The 17,518-nt window shown below is 40.4% G+C and overlaps 1 protein-coding gene across 12 annotated transcripts in view; it reads right to left on the bottom strand.

The window, feature by feature from the left end:
• IMMP2L (inner mitochondrial membrane peptidase subunit 2) overlaps nt 1-3,596 on the bottom strand; it is a 414,256-nt gene extending 410,660 nt beyond the window's left edge. For 11 of the 12 annotated variants that reach the window (XR_010999050.1, XR_010999047.1, XR_010999049.1 and 8 more), the window contains exon 1: nt 3,486-3,595. The gene's annotated coding sequence lies outside the window, so the exon portion shown is untranslated. Of the gene's footprint in view, nt 1-3,485 lie in introns of all 12 variants that reach the window. The other variant, XM_068189966.1, reaches the window with a different exon arrangement.
• Between the last annotated feature and the right edge of the window lie 13,922 nt (nt 3,597-17,518).

Here is a 17,518-nt window from a genome sequence, read left to right as displayed (position 1 = left end):
TGCTCTGGTTTTCTTTTTTCTTTTCTCTAAATTAGTCTTTTTGTTCTGACACACCCAGATGTTTTGCTTGCTCCAAATACAAAGCAGCAGATTTTGTTAGTTTCAACTCCATTTTGTACCATTTTCTTATGCCTTTGCTTGAATTCAAGCAATTGCAGTTTCCATGTAATAGCTCCCAGCCCTATGAAATATATATAATTTTTTCCAGTATACCACAGTAAAGAAAAACTATAATAAAAATAATTTTTTCTAATTTTCTCAGTACTGTAACATACAGAGAAGTTCCCAGAAGCAGACAAAACCAGATCAACCATAATGAGCTTGCAGCTCACAAACCAAATAGAAAAGCTTAAACCACAACAATCATCAATATAATCAGTCACAGAATTATTGCTAGGGGAAAAAAATCAGTTTAATGTGGAACTGATTCTTCTTTTAATATAATATTACTATATCCCATCACTAGGATCTATGTCATGTACAAAGGCTTAGTTGATGTGTTGGTTGTACCTGGAAAGAAATTCATATTGCTTATTCTTAGAAATTAATTTTGTGTTTCAAGTACACAAATTTTACCCTAATGGACAATCTTGTATTTCCAAACAAAACATTTCACTCTTCAAATATAAGCAAAACTAGAAGAAAACACAGCTGTAGACCAAAGTTACTCTCAGCAATCAAATTAACAATTAGTTTAGGATGGCAAGCAATCAGCCATTCCTCAGCTCTGACAAGCTACTCAGGATTCCATTTTTTTACACACAAGCATCAAGAAAAGGAATTACAATTAAAAACATTAGCAATTGTTACAAATCATACTTTTTCCCAGCACTTAAAACTTCAGATGTAATGAAATATCCAAGTACTATCACACAGGCGATTGGCAGAGTACCAATTCTTCTAACATACAAGTTACAATATATGGGTTTTTTCATGTTCCTGCACCTTCAAAGAAACTAAAGATCATTAATATATACCATAGATAAAGGAAAGTACTAAATTACATAAATTTTTGTAACTCACTTAAGAGAGCAACATAACACATGTTCAGCTTCTTACAACTGAAAGTTCTGTTGCTTTCAGCCTAAGGATTCAATGCCTGCAACCAAAGTTAATTGTTTAAATTAAAGTTTCCTTTGCAAATAACTACCAGCTGCTGCTATGTTTTGCTCTCAAATAGACTGCATAAATGAGGAGTTGCTTTGAAACTTACTGAATTTGTAAATAATATTTACAGTAAACAATAGCATAACCTTTGAATTTCAATGAATTTGTAAATTCATCTAGTCAACTCAGCACCATAGAACTGTGATGTTAGTTGTGGTTATCCAGAACCAAACTTAGGCAAAAACAAAGACAACAAAAAAAGGGAATATTCAGTTTTCACCAAAATATATAACTTTAAGTATTCAGATAACATTCAATGAACAGCCTAAAAATAAGAATCTCAGCACTCAGCTTCAAGCATTAATATCATCAGAAACAAACTCTTCTAAAAGGTTTTGCTTTTGGATTAAGAAGAACTAAGTTTCATATGGAACAGTGAAGTTTCTTCTAGCCTAATGGAAAGTCAAATGAATACAAAAACAAATTAATAGAAGAAACAAGATTCTCAGGTATGAATCTTTAAAGCATGCCAGTATGCACTGAGTATACAAGGACAGAATAATGACTGAAAATAATATTTATTGTGGTATTAAAAATGATGCCAAGAGAAAGAATAGAAATAGGGAAATTGGGACTGACTCCCTGACAAAATATTCCCATGAAACCCATCAGTAAAACCTAACAAACCAACTACTTACCATCTACTCTCTGGGGGATAGTAATAAACTAATACAGAAAATTATGCCTTCAAAAAATAATTAACAACTCATGTTTTATCCTTGAGCTGTAGAGGTCACTGTGGGAGCTGTTAAGAGCAGACCTAGTGTACTCCATCATTCCCCACCATATTGATTTTGAGTCTGGGATTTGTGATGACTTCAACTGCCATGTGAGTTTCTCAGGTCTCAAGAATAAGCAAAACAACTTAATAAGCACAAGGATATGGATTTCCAGAAACAGCTGAAATCTGTGGCACTCTAGTCACCTTATAAAGATCTCACCACAAAATTACAACTGTGACTGTGAAACCATTTGAATCTTAAAATTATTGCTGGCATGCTTAAAATATCCAGGAATGTGGATATAAGCAGAATTAGTTACCATGTGTACAGTTATTAACCACCAGTTCCAGGAGAAAGTTTATTTTGGTAACAACATACAAGTTAAATAAAAGAACCTGTAATTTTAAAATTAAATTAAAGACTCCTGGAAAATCTTCCAAAAACAGTAGTTAAAAATGTTAACTTTTTTTACAAAATGCATATGTATTCAGTTACAAAGCTGCATATTGGAAAAATCAACTCTAATTCCAACGTTTTCTAGAGAAAATATTTCACTTAATCTGAAAATCCGCAAAAGGTTCTGTCTTCCTAGGATATTTTGTTGACAATTTCAATTTTCTTCCTAGATGAACAGTGAACAAATACGTGTGGTATATGCTTTTAGGGGAGAAAGAGAAAATTAAAACACAGTGGTACAAGTTATTTAGATAGATATGTAAAGCAGCTTTGCCTATTTTGGTATCTTGGTGTGCTCAATGAATTCCAGTTCCACAGAACAAGAATGGTAATACAAAAAATTTTTAAAACTTCTGTAATGGAATACTGGCTAATTAAAAGATTTTACGAGATTAGAGTCTACTTGTTGTTCAGCTGCACTTTTTCTAAGGTTTTTGTCAACAGTAGTCCTCATAGGACAAATACAAGATGCGATAGAAGTTTAATAAAGCAGAAAAATACGTCAAGTAAGAACTGTATTTAGTCCAGGACCAAGCGCAGTGCTCAGCACAAGTCCCAGTTGCAGACACGATGCCGATGAACGGCAGCAGAAGCCCGGAGCCGCTCCCAAGCCCATTCCCCCGCCCAAGCACCCCGCCTTCCAGCGGCAGCAGGGCACGGCGCCTGCCGCACCGCCTCTGACCGGCGGAGGACGCAGAGAGCAGCGGTGCTTCTCGCTGTTGACTCTGCCGCTTCTTTTAATCCAGTCCCTTCCCACGGGAAATAGCCATCTCGGTTATCTCAGCGGCGACGAAGGCAGGCCCGCACACCTGACCAGAGGCGCGCAGGCAGCGGCGGGCGCCGGACGCGAGCGGCGCTTCCGCCGGCCCCTCGCGGGCCCGCCCCGGGGGAGGCGCCGGCGGGGGCGGGGCCGGGGCGGGGCAGAGGCGGCACCGACTGCTGCCGCGAGCTCGCGGCCGGGCCCGTGGCGCGGCGCGGCGCCCGACTGTCCCCGCCACCGTGCCTGGGTTCCCCTCTGCTCACGCCCGTCCCCGCTCCCTCCTCCACCAGCGAGCTCCCCGGCCCCCTCCCCGCCCCGGCTCTCCGAGCCCGCCCGGCTCCCGTGGCTCCGCCCGGCTCCCGGCCGCTCCCGCCGCTTACCCTTTGCTCGGTTCCGCGGGGGGCGGGCCGCAGCCGGCCGCGTCACGTGACGCGCGGTGCTCCCGGAACGGCCGCCCCGGGCCGCCCTGAGGGGCCGCGGCTGCCGGCGCTGCGCCGCGGGTCGGGCTCGCCTTGTGCCGCACACAGAGCCTGTCGGGCCCTGCACGGAATAAGGTACTTGGCCTGATCCTTTCTCAGCCTCTGTAGTTACCGTTTGAGTCTCCAAAAAATTGAGGATGCTGCATTGCAGTGGCTGTTTTCCTTCAGTGAGGATGGATATTCAAATACACAAGGAGTATACTCTTGTGGCCAATTTTTGGCAATTGGACAACAATAAAGCTCTTTGGATATTCATATGTAATATTGGGAGTTCTTAATATTTCAGTACAAAGCTGTTCTGTACCTTGCATATAGTGTAACCCACACAAAAGGGCAGGATTTTTGTTCGGCCGATGACTTCCCCTAGAACACACCAGATGTGCTCGGGACCGATGTTAGCCACATCTGTATATGGAGCTGGCGGCATGGATGGTGGCCGGGTTTTCCTGGCTGGTGCAGATGGATACGCTAGGGCTTGTGTTTTCATTCAGTGTTTATTTGTTTTTATCAGTTGCTGGAACAAGTGCGGGTGCCAGTATACTCTGAAAAAGGAGGTTTTTCCACATAGCTCATGTACCTTCAAGAGTCAATGGGCAAGTTCATGGAGGGAAAATCCATTACAGATTATCACACAAGTAGAAACTAACTCTGGCTCAGGGTGTTCCTAACGAGATGCTGGGAGATACTTCTGCTAGTTAGGCCATTGCTGGAAACCAATGTAAGATGACACCTCTCTCTGTATCTGTGCAGTGATTGATACCCTATCTCACTTTTTGTTATCCCTTGACACGTTTTTAAATAAGCATTGCCTTTACAATCAAATAAGTCTTACTAACTTTGTTGTTGGTTAATCGTTATTTAATGCATTCTTTAACACATTTCAATAGTGTGCTGTCTTTAAGATTCTAGAGGTAGGTTACAGTGCACTGTTTAGAAATTAATAGAGTATTTGGCCACTGCTATCCACCATCTCTATTTTCAGGTAAATATTTTACTGTGAAACCTTCACTAATTGTTTACAAATATTGCTGCAAAACACAATATTGTATTTTTAATTGTAACATAAGAGAAACACCTTACAGGAATGTGCCTCAATGTTTCCATGCACTTGAAGCTGACAGTATTAAATAATTCCCTCTAAAACTTTTGAGCTGAAACTCTTTTCAGATTAAAGATTTTTGCTACAAACCTCTCAAGATCAAATCATGGCTTATCAGTTCTTTTCATTTTGAAATCAAGTGTGTGCTAAGCAACTAAAAGGAAATGCCCATTCTTACTCTTTATTTAGTTGTGGATAAAGTGAAATTTATCAAAGCTGATACTAAAGCTATGAACTGCAAATGATGCATTACCAATGTTTGCACCATTTTATTTTTCTTTTTTTTTTAATAAGTATTCCTACCTCAATTGCATTGGTACCCAAAAGTAAATGACAAGGTTTTTTGCTTTCAACCCTTAACAAGGAGGTACTGAAAATGTTTTGCTGCTTCTATGCTTTGATGCATCTGTGACTGAAATAAAGAAAAAAATGAACCCTTTTTACCCACCTCTTCAATTACTTTTCAGTTGAGAGCACCATTAAAACATTCTTGGCAATACACAAAACTTTTGCCTACAATATCTGTTTAAAAGACTCTCAACAGACTCTCAAACAGCAACCTTTAAGCTAAAAACACATTTACTTCCGTTTCCTCCAGGTTAATTTCATTTTGCATTTTAAGAGTACAGAAAATCTATGGGAGATTTAAGATCTGCTTTGAGTTAAAGTCCTCACATTTGCAAATACAACTATCTGTAGGGTATTTAAGGCATTTTTATCTTCCTCCATATAGCAAAGGAATGAATGTTCGAGTGGTGTTGAGTGTACGGCTCTGAGGGAGTGTGTTTTGGAGGAAGAAATCCTGGGCCAGATCCAACTGCCTCAGAGCATAGGAAAGGTGCAGTGAGAAAAGGCCACAGGATCAAAAAGTCTGATTGCTTAATGGATATTACAGATGAACACTTCATATAGTCCAGCTGCAGCTTGAAAAACTTGTGGCCCAAGGGCAGCAATCAATGGTGTGGAACAAAAGAGGGCAATAAATCTTAAACTTGCTATTGTACTGGAAAAAATATGATTGCAGCATCTTCAGTATTGCATTATTACACATCTCCATTTGATTACATGACTAGGAACTTAACTCCTGCTACCCTTGACCATCACATATAATTCATGTTATGCCTCATACACACTGAAACACAGTCTGGTCAGAATAAAGTAGATTTTGCTTACAGTTGGTCAGGTAAGCCACAGAGCACTAGCGAGGTCTCTAGTGACCTCTCTACCAGGGAAAAAGAGAAGAATTAAAACACAAATTTATTCCTGAAATCCTATCACGGGTCAGTGAAAATAGTATAATCTCTGAAGGCCAGAAAATATATCAATGATATATAAATAACTTAGGATAATCAAGTTAATAATCTTGTATTCCTCAAGGAACAGTTATTGCACTCACATTTTGCATAGGAAAGCAAAAAACAAACATGATTTGCAAAGTTTGTTGTCAACACAGGTAAATTCTTGACAGGCTCATGAAAGATTTTTCAGGTCAAATTTAATAATTACAAAAAAAAAAGAAAACAATGCTATTACGAGGGAAAAAAACCCACGTCTATGATAGACAGCAAAAATTCTTATAACAACTTCCTAACATCCACCTCCCTGGTGTTTTTCTCACCCTTCGGTGTTTTCCACAGGTCTTTAGACGGTCTGGTTCAGTGTGATAGGAGTTGTTTGTTTGCTTTATTACCCCTGCAACTGGCTTTTCCCAACTTCCCAGGTCAGTGTATTTTTAGCTGACCAACACTGACTTGTTTACAACCCTGAAGTTTCCAGTGTCATCTTGCGCCTCCCCCCACTCCTGTCATTCCAACACTGCAGTCCCCTGCATTGCATTATTATGATAAGGGTGAAGGGATACGCGGAATAAACAAACTGACTCCACAACCTGGGGTAGCTGTGAAGTGGGGTATGTATTGTCAGCGCCTGGCACAAGTGAGATAGATCTCCAAAACCTTGTGCCCTGAGCCTCAGTCTGAGCCAGACAAAGATATTCCACATGGAACACATTGCACAACTTTGCCATTCATATTCAACCCCTGGCCTCGCCTGCCCTTGCCTCTCATGCTAAATAGGCCCACGCCCTTCTGGGCACGTGTGGTTTGCTGTGGTGGTCGCACGGGGGTCTCGGGGGTCTTCTGAGGCTGAAGATTTTAGTCTTCCTCATTATTGAACTTCTCCTCTTTGTGCGTGTGCTTTCGGTCATTCGGTGCTTATCTGTGAACGTCTGTCAGTCTTGATAGGCTTAGAGACAGAGGGCCTTCTTTATATCCCTGGGTATTGTTCTTTTATGCAAGAAGCTTCAGAAATCTGCATTTTCTTATGCCCTTTGAACCATGGCAGAGGTTTCTTAAGTAAAAGGTTAAAATTCAACACATAACCCTACAAGCTAAAATATAAATGCTTAATTAATTTTGTTAACTTAAGTGAATTCCAAAAATCTCTATTTCAAGGGCATAAACATTTCATTCTACCAACTGCTTATTACCACTTATTACTATGTGTTATGATTGTATCCCATAATTATATAAAATTACCAAAAAGTAAAACACAGAAACATGTCTCAATTTGAAAGAGACCCATAAAAATCTTTGAGTCCAGGTCCCCAGTCCCCACAGGACTACCTAATCTAAAGCATGTGGCTAAATTGTTTAGATGCCCCTTGAACACTGGCAGGTTTGTGGCTGTGACCACTTCCCCAGGGAGCCTGTTCCAGTGACTAACCACCCTTTCAGTGAAGAACCTTTTCCTTGTGTCCAATCTGACTTCCCTTTATCCAGCTCCATTCCATTTCCTCATGTCCTTCTGGTCACCAGTGTGGAAATCAGTACTTTAGAGAAGTCCTTATCATTATAAGAATGTTGTTACAGGTAAGCAAAGTAAAACAGTTGCAGGAATGTTAAAGCAAGCTCAACAAAGCCTGATAAGTCCAGAAGATTTGCAAAATCAGTATAAAGTCCATGTTCTGCTGCTAGCCATAGCAATAATATATTTACTGAGCCTGAGCTACTGGTCTACATGGGTCCCTAAGTATTTAGAAATGTGAAAGTAACTCAGCCTAATATTACTTATTGCTTAATACTCTTCAAAATATTTGATCAATTTAGCATTCAATTCTTCTTCTGTAAATCCTTATCTCACTTTTAAGTGCAGAGGTTACAAAGGTTAGTAGCAAAATCCAAATTTAGAGCAATCATTGGAGATTAATGATTATTAAATGCTTAGCATAAACCAGACAACATTTAGCTTACTATTACATGCAGTACATTCTTTCAGTATTGTCAGATTTAAAGGCTTATATTTACCTGTATTGGGTCTGTATTGAATCAGTATTTTTGTGTTGTCCTTTCTCATTACAGAAGCTTTTTTCTGAATCGTTTCTCCTGTATATGCATTTTAAAGGTGTGTAATTAACTGGTTGCAAGTTGTTAGGCAGTTGATGAAGGGTGAATGAGGTGCTGATTTGTTTTCTTTATTTACATGTTTCCCATAATACTCTGATGAGAGCAGGATGAGAAGGCATTTTTACCCTTTGTATTATTCTTTCTTTGTTTCTTCAGAGTAAGAAGTGGTTTGTGAAGCCACTTGGAATTCCTCAAATTCCATTAAACATTAGTGTCCAGGGAAGCCTAAATCAAAAACATAGTAAGTGCCACCTGAACGCAGCATTGCTGTCCCTGACACGAATAACCAGGTTAAGGAAGTACTTTTTTTCTAACTACAGCAGAGCATCTGACCACTCTTAGCTTGTTGTTTAATAATATGCTGGTTTTGAATAATACTTTGTCTATTCGAGCCAGGTCTTATAAGGTCTCGTAGACAAGTATTATACCCTTGATAGCTCAGCTACCTCAGATAGCATAAAAGTAGCAAGATGGCTTCTGTGACAGTGTTGGAAACAAAAAAGTTTTAATAAAAGGCAAAATAAAAAATATCTTTATAGAGAAAAACTAAGCCAGGGCAAGAGGTTCTTGCTCCTGCTAAAACACTTCACACAAGCGATTTACTTCTTTTGTTCTCTTCTTTTTCTAGTGAATTGCTTAGGCGGGACTTTTTGGCTTCTGTCCAATTGGGTATCCTTAAGTTTGAGGTAAAGTCTCCAAGGTCCTATAAGGTGTCTTTTAGCCAAATTGAGGAGAGAAACTTCTGGGCTTTTTTCCTTTTTAAGTAGACAAAGGGTAACTTTATTACTCCGTCAACAGGGGGCACATTTCTACATTTGAAGACCTAGACAATTCAGGAACTGCATCTTGTTTATTACTCAGTCCTCCCCCACCTATTCACTTTTAACCAGAGAGAATAATAATTGTGTGGGGCAACCCACCTTTCAACCAAGCAGTAGGGAGAGAGACATTTTAAGACAGTTTCATTGCTGGGGTCTCACAAAGGCCCCTATTGTCTACTCTTTGTCAAAGGTGTCTATCCTGGAGTGTTTGTACCCACCTTTATTTTACCATGGTTTCTAACAAGCATAATAAATAGCTTGCACCATGAAAAGTCCATCCCCTTATTCATGTACCTCTGAAAACCTCTCTGAAAACCTCTCTGAAAAACCCTACCCTTAATTATACTGTGTTAAGTAAAATCAGCATGAGAGGTTTTCAGTGAGTGGGAGCTGAATTAGAAGTATGGGAGCAGGCTGACAGCTACCAAGACAGAACCAACTGAAAGAGCAGAGGCATGAGAAAATTAAACCGAGTGTGCATGGCGAAGTGTATTGAAATGGCAAATAATAGTCTGGAGGAATTGGTAGGGGACAAGTTGGGGATAAGCAAGCAAAAACATAATAGAAAGTGTGGATGATTATGAAAGACAAATGACAAAAACAAAGAGCCCTTTTTATTAGGCAGGAACAATTAAGCTGTGTAATCACAAAATCCTGCTGTGACCGAACTCCTGTGCAGTTACTGAATGGACACATACCCCAGGCTTTGAAGAGAATGGCAACATGAGTATGTCTCTTGTTTACAACTCACCTCCCTCCCCCACCCCCGTCAGCAGCAGCTTGTGTGGTATCTTTGTTTTCTGCAGGAGAGCAGGGTAAGCAGAACCTCCCTGCCAGCAAACCCAAGGCCGGAGGGGCAGCTGTAATTAGTTCCTAGTCAGCACCATTAGTTCCTCGTGGAACCATCAAATCGTTCTTGAAAGGTTTTCTTTAGTAATGCTACACATAACTTTGTTCAATTTTTTCCCATCTATTGTTACTTTAGAAAGTATAATACATTCTTTACTTATATATTTAAAACAAGTATATGAGACAATGCTACAGTGGGTGTCACAGCTAGGGGCAATTGGCATCTCCATTTCCCTCTATTTAGTTTGTATTTTGAGAACTTTATTACGGGTTGTTAGGTCACCATGTTCTATGCACCTCTTGTTTGCTAAAGCAATTTCTACTTCTAATAGTATAGCCTAGGCTGAGTTAAAATGTTTTCTAAATTACATCAGCACCATCTGAATCCAGAATCTCCAAAGAACAACTAGCTGCAGTCTTTTTGAAAACTCCCATGGGAAAAATTCCTTCCAAACACATGAAATTAGAGCCAATAAATGACTAAGGCATCTGATGCAGAATTGAGACACTTAAATCCAGAATTATGGTCCAAACATTGCTGCTCAGCTGTTGTATAACCTTGTGGATAATTCCTCATTTGACCTACTAGTTCTTTGTAAAATCCTCTTTTCCTGCAAGCTACACTTGCACATACCTAAATCAGAGCACTGACTGGACAAGGCTTTTAAATCTGATATGAATTACCAGAGCATGACTTACACTTATCCCAAAGAATCAAGATTGTCAAAACATCTAACTTGCTTTAAAATAGCAGCATTTAGTATACAAGCACCAATGTAGTTAGTGAATTCTGTAGGGAAAGGGATTTTGATCCCAGTTTCCTTGCTGAAATCTTTGGTTTCTTTCTGAAGCTCAGGAGTTTCTAGGGTTAATCCATACATCCCAGATTGACTCCATGTACAAGAGAGATATTGACTGATGTTGCTAAGATGTAAAAGAAAATTACAGTAACTTAATACTGTAATTTAAACAGCTCCTTCTTCTTTCAATGCCTATTGTAAAATTTCCTGCTAGTCCTCAAGGGTTGAAGAACAAAACGAGTCATTTCCAAAACCTGATCAGGTTGGCATAAAGTTTAGCTGTGGTACATTGTAGGAGACAATTCTCAACTGTATAGCTTAATTTCATACCTCTGATTCATATTCATGTTGTTTGGATAGAAATTTTGAGTCATTAAGGACCTCTTTTGCAAAATACTCAGTCTGAAGGTTAATGAGTTTATATGAGGATACCTGAGATAACAATGATTATATGACTGAGTGGAACTGAGTTGCTTCTTGCCATCTATTCTCTCAGTATCTCTACACACACACATACATATATATATATTTACCAGTAAAATTTCTGGGTGTAATTTACCCAGCCATTCATCTGTCTGACCACTTCTATCCACACAACACATCTCGATCTGTCCATTCTATTGGAGTTCTGTACCCTGGACAGATAAACTCCTTTGTGCCAGCCCCACCTGAGGTACAGGACAGCAACAGGCAAAGAAGACATGACAGAGTTATGGCTTTGGCTCACTTGTCACTCTCTGTCTGCTGGTCACACCAGTAAAACACACTGTAGTTTTCAGGGGCACATAAATTAGTCAAACCTAATGTAGCTATTTTTTACTACAGTGCATTTCAGTTCCCATCAGTTGACCTTGGAGCCACGCTTGAGACCTGATGTAAGATTTCTCTTTCAATGAGAAAAAGTCTCTTTTTCATTGCATACTTGATCATTTTAAAACATTTTATAGACTCATTTTTTCAGGCCTTAATCTTGACATTCCTGCATGAACCACTAAAGCTGAAACTCACAAAAAATCAGCCTCATCAGGAGCTAAAAAGATGAAATTTAATGGTAGTAATTAGGGAAAGCAATGGAAAATATTCTACAGCTTTTCTCAGAATTCAGTTACATGTATGCATATATCCTCTTGCCCAAAGGCATTGCAGCACAGGTGTTTGGGTCTCTCATTAAAATGAATCTCAGTGATAGAATCCCCTTAAAAACAGTCATGTTTTTAATTTGCTTATATTTGTACATTCATAAGTAAACTTACAGGGCTCATTTTCTTTTGCAAAACTCAGCTCAGATGTCCATTAAAGTTCATACACATTGAAACTTTTAAGGCTTAGCAAAAAACAATTTGGAACTTGGAAATCAAAATATTATCATCTGCATATAATGTCTACTGGTTAGCATCTTAGAAAACTGTGAAAGTGTGTTCTGCTATGGCCAGGTGAATTCTTCATCAAACCTGTCAATAAAAGGATATAAATCCCTTGCAGGGAAACAAATGTTGTAATATACTCTGGGTTTATATACTTAGGGCTAACTCTAGTACCAACTACAAGTACCTAGCCTTTATGTTTCTGCCTTGTCTCCTTCCCAGCCACAGGAATGCATTGGCCTGATGGATGAACCCAGGGGCAACTGGTCCTCAGAGTGGGCACTTGGAGCTGCTTGGTTTCCTCAGCCAATACTAAAGCTATAGGACAGCAGCCATTGGAGAAGCACCATTGGTAAGGCTTGTGTGCCTCAGTGAACTCAGGTAAAAGAGTCCCAAGTGCTGTGCCAAATCCTGCACCGAGGACAAGCACCTGCATTAGCTCTTTTAATGAGCTGTGTGCTGTGGTACTTTACAGCTGGTGGTTATACAGGCAATGTCTTATTCACTGAAATGTTCACCCAGGGAGATAAACAAGTTGTGAGACCTGCTCTCTGACTCTACATCAGCAGGCAACTTTTAAATGAAGAATGAAATTATCTAGGCAGAATGCAGCAGGTATGTAATCACAGTGTCCTGCTCCCCCCAGAAACACATTAATTGAATTATGCTGTTGTTGCATCGCGGTTTGGGGTTTAGGTTAGGGGTTCAGATCTGTTAGCTAGCCGTGTTCTGTGTAGCCCCGCATACCCCCTGTGTCTCTTCCCTTCCCCCCCCCCCCCACCGTGGCTGTTCACTCTGGGTCCCTGGCTGTTAGAGCTACTCCTGTGACCACTCCCCGTCCTGCCCGGAGGGTTCAGTGCCCCTTACTCCGAATTCCCATCCCCCATCCGCCCCAGAGCCCGGGGTCTCCCCTGGCCATGTCCCCGCTGGGTGCCGTGGTCCACGTCATCGCCACGGCGCCTGCTCCCATTGGGCGGGAGGGTCCCTGCTCTCCTCGCTCTCTCCCCAATATAATCCCATGCTTCAGAGTGCCCGAGGCCGTGTTTCCTCACGTGCAAGCTGGGAGCAGGTCGCGGCGCCTCGGCGCAGCTCCCCGCGGCAATAAAGGACTTTCAGCCTTGCAAGCGTGGGAAAGGTGGATGTTCCTTCACTCTTTACTGCTGTCTCTCGCTTGCAGTGGCGAGAAGCCGCTGGCACCCCCGCCTGGACTGCGACACGGAGCCGAGTCCAGAAACACGCAGCGATCCTGGGTCCCGGAGAGAGGCAGCACTGCTCTAGGTGCCGGAGCTGCCCAGGGACTGGGAAAACACAGAGAGACGCCGTGTGCTCTGTTTGACAATACGGCAAACTGCTGATTGTGTCACCTAAATGGAGAGAGCTGTACAAGGGCTGTTTTACCCTGTGCTGGGAGCCTGTTAAGGGGAGCATTTTCATGTGCTGGGGAAGCTGTAGATGACAGAGTGCAGCAGAGTTTTTTCCAATGAGAGCAACCAGCACACAACACATAACAACTGAGACAAAACAAGATGTGACAAGGAAGAACAAATGCACATCTTCATTCGGTTGGGTTTGAGATTCATATGTGTTTAACTGGAAATCTGTGTCCCAGGGTCACCTACTTATATTTGCCACATTTAAAGTATATTACATACAACATTAATACATGCCTACTCACCTCAACATAATTAACAGTACATAATATTTAACATAAAATTTGGGAAGGGACTACTAATGCAGGTTTGCCCCAAGTTGTGATATGGTCTCCACAACCTTAACAGCATTATGATAGTCTCAACAACGGTCAAAGATTTACCTAGAAACTGTATATGGATGGACCCCAGACCAGCTGAGTGCTTTAACTATGCGACTACCATGTGAATGAGGAGGTACTGCCTCTCCTGGTCACATTTGGTTGGTGTCTCCCTTCTAGGAGGAATGCCATGGGAGCTATTAGGTTGAACACTGCAGACCTGCATGTGAGCTAAATGCAGCTACTTATATAGTGCTGACACCAACACACCTTGGCCACAGAAGTTTGAAAACCTAGAGAATGCTAAATGCAAAGGTATATGTTCATACAGACTTCTAAGTATCAACAAAGAAGAGTGAGGTCAGGCCTTGTACTTTTGGATCTCTTATTTGAAAACTTTCAATGACTACATATACCAGGTGCCAGTAGAATACATATATCCCTTCAAATGTATTGCATTCAATATAGCATGTATTATAAGGTAAATTCAATTGCTCTCTCGAGGTTAGATTGTTCTGTTCCAAATTGTAGTGCTGTAAATACAAGTAACTGCACTGAATCTGCTTGTCAAACCTCTTTTTTAAAATCAGATCGAGATGACTGACCCCAGTTTTGTAACTAAGCCACAGCATGAACTATTTCTTCTGAAGAGGTAGTTTGCATAAGGAATGCATAATTTTACAGATTTTTCAGGTGCCATAGACCTAGGTTTTAAGAAGGGGAAAATACCAACCTCTGAAACATTAAATGTGAACTTTCAAGCTTATAACATACACTAAAATATTTATTCTTAAAAAAGAATAGTGCATGTCTTGTGGCTTAAAATAATTTGCAAACACTAAAAAGTCAAAAGCCTAGAAAAACATATCTTCCATAAATGCCACTACAGATTAAGTAGTATGTACCATGAGTATTTTGTGCAGTTAGTATGATGATGATAAAGCATCTTTATACATTTTGGTTGAAAAGTGACACAAAAAAAGTGAGGCACTTGTTTTGTGTCAGGTACAAAACACATTTTCATATGATGCACAGAGATCATAGCATGAACTAAGATTAAACATCAGAATAAAATTCCAGTATTTTCTGGATAACACTGTAAATCATATGCACCGAGCCCCATTACAGCTTAAATTGGGAGACTCTAAAATATAAGCAACCAGCTCTGCTAGGTATAATTCTGTGTTGTGAGGACAATATGTATTAAAGGTAACAATTCTAAAATGTTGGTCTTTTAGGGATTAGAATATATAGGTTTGAAACTTTGGGGGTGTGGTTTTTTGGGTTGGGCTTTTTCATCTCTTTCTTTGTAGATTGGTGTTGCATTGCATTGCATGGGAATGTAAGTTTTCTCTATTTGGGACTAAAGAGGTAAAAGACTATTTATTTGGTTCTTCCAAACTGGAAATAAGTACTCTGAAATTTGTGGAACAGAATCCAGATGAATCCAAACTTTTGCTTTGACAAAGCTACTCTGATAATTATTCAATGGCATAAACCAGATTTTTCCAGTAATGTTGTGTGTAATATTCACTTGTAATTTATTTAATTTGATTAATTTAGTACACTAATTGTGCTTTTAGACTTAACAATTTACTTAAGGTTTTACATTTGATGGGCTTTTTCCAAACACATGAGAAATGTGCAGATTTCCACATTGATCTAATACCACATTGATCTAATTTATTTCTGACAGTTTAGAAAGAATGTGAATTCCTTTATTTTGGTTTTTTTTTTTCCTAATTGTATGCTGTATATTACAAGTGTTTTTAAAATTCTAATATATAGCATCACTTGATTTCAAAACACATTACAGAAGTACAACACAACTATGTAGTAATTACAATTTTATGCTTAAATTTTCTACCACATTCAAGCATCTCAATATTAGTCTGTTGAAGATGATTGCCTCTGAACTATCTGATTGCAGAGGGTTTACAGAGCTCTCACTTTCACCCCAAGTATTTACCTGATCATATACACTTTTTTCATGCTCTTGTTAGATACAGTAATCTTGCAGGAAGGAGCTTAAATAAAATTATGTTGGTTGTAATCTGCCTAAAGCAAAAATATTTTAGTCTTGAAGTTCAAATACTTTTGTTCCCATTCTATGAAGAATTCCAATTATACACAAAACTTAGTGGGTATTTCCAATTACATAATGCATAAGCCCACCCGAAACCTCTCTTATTAATTAACCACTATATTTAAAACAGTCTTTAGTCTGAAGAGACAAACCAAAGCAAAAGGTGAGAACATAAGTACTGGAAAACATAACTTAAAATTTATTTTTTATTAGATAATTTTATAAGGTCATTAAAATAATCATCATCTATTCTTTGACACATTCTCTTAATACCTTCATTATCCACCACCAGTCTGCTATTTATTCTGAACATATTTAGAAAAAAAAAATTAAAAATAGTCTCTTTACAACTAATTTGTGCAAAAACATATCCCTTTTGAAAAACTTAACATCTTTTTGAACTGAATATTACCTGCAATATTTTTATTTGGGTGCTGAGGACTCATGCAGCAATGTACTCAATAACCTATTTATTAAGAGCAGCCTCCACTGTGGAGTCAATATTTCTGATATGTTGTTTATTCCCTTTTTTTCTGACTCTGCTATGCCATGATTTCCAGCGGGAAATATGCTTAAGGGTGAGGAGCCTGCCCTTTTCCTTGCATAGTGCTGTCCTAAAGCATTATTCAATAGGCACTTAGTGAAATTCAGGCAAAGCAGGTGAGGCAGAGTGCTCAGTCTTTCCGAGTGCTGTATGACCTTGTCAATATGTTGCTCTACAGGCAGAGAGTACAAGACATCTACAGAAGACCCAAGAAGGAGCCACAGCAGATAAAAACAACTGCAGCAATATCCTTTGTGAAGTACTTCTGACTGAGTTGCAGCCAGGCTGAAGATTCAGCAGTGAGATTAAGAAACTGTCATTTTCTGTCATTATTAAGTAAATTGCTTTTAGTGCTGCTAAACACATTATACAAGGACAACATGGCATGATGCTTTCTTGCCCTTAAAACCCTGCCTGACTGAAAACACTCGCACACATTACAAGGCAGCACTTCTAAACTGGCTCCTCAAAAGAAGGATGGGGATGCAGACAAAATTAGCCTGCTGGGGAGTGTGGTGCCCAGAGACACCCTGGCCACGTGCTCAGGAAAGAACCCAGAGCGGATGAAACGGGAGCTGCTCGAGCGCCTAACGCAGCCTCCGGCCCAGTCACAGCAGCCCCGGCCATGCCCCGGGGCAGCCCGAGGCGAGGCACTGGCCGCCTGCGCTTGTGCTATACCTGTGCCTGTCGCAGTGTATGTCACAGCATATATCGTAGTTGAGACAGCCACGATACACATAGTATCCCCATACAGAGCAACACTATACCACATCAGAAGGCTTCAAGCATCTACTCTTTATTGTTCTTCAGTCCAGCCTTTTATACTCTTCATCTTACATGCCTTACACCTGTGTGCCCTCTGTACCCTTTTGTGATTGGTTAGTGCACCTTGGCACTCCATGTCCCTTTACCTTCAGTACTGTTCACCTGTCCTGCACAGCTGTAGCCCATTAGGGATGAGGCTTAGCTGCAGCCCTACTCCCAGTTACAACAAACTGTCTGCCTATATAAGCCTGTGCCATGCCAGGTGCCTGTGCCGGACCATATGTGACGCCCCTGGTAAATCCCCGCGCGTGCCACCGGCTGTTGTGGCGCCACAGGTTCTTTTGGTGCCCAGAGCTGGTGCTCAGAGCTGCCCAACCTGCTCCAGGAGCAGCCGCACGTCCCACGGTAGGAGCACTGCCCGTCCCTGCCGCCGTCTCAGAGGATCCAGGCCG

The sequence above is a fragment of the Anomalospiza imberbis genome, chromosome 5 (assembly GCF_031753505.1).
Source record: "Anomalospiza imberbis isolate Cuckoo-Finch-1a 21T00152 chromosome 5, ASM3175350v1, whole genome shotgun sequence".
Lineage (NCBI taxonomy): Eukaryota > Metazoa > Chordata > Aves > Passeriformes > Viduidae > Anomalospiza > Anomalospiza imberbis.
This window is presented reverse-complemented; position numbering and strand designations above follow the sequence as displayed.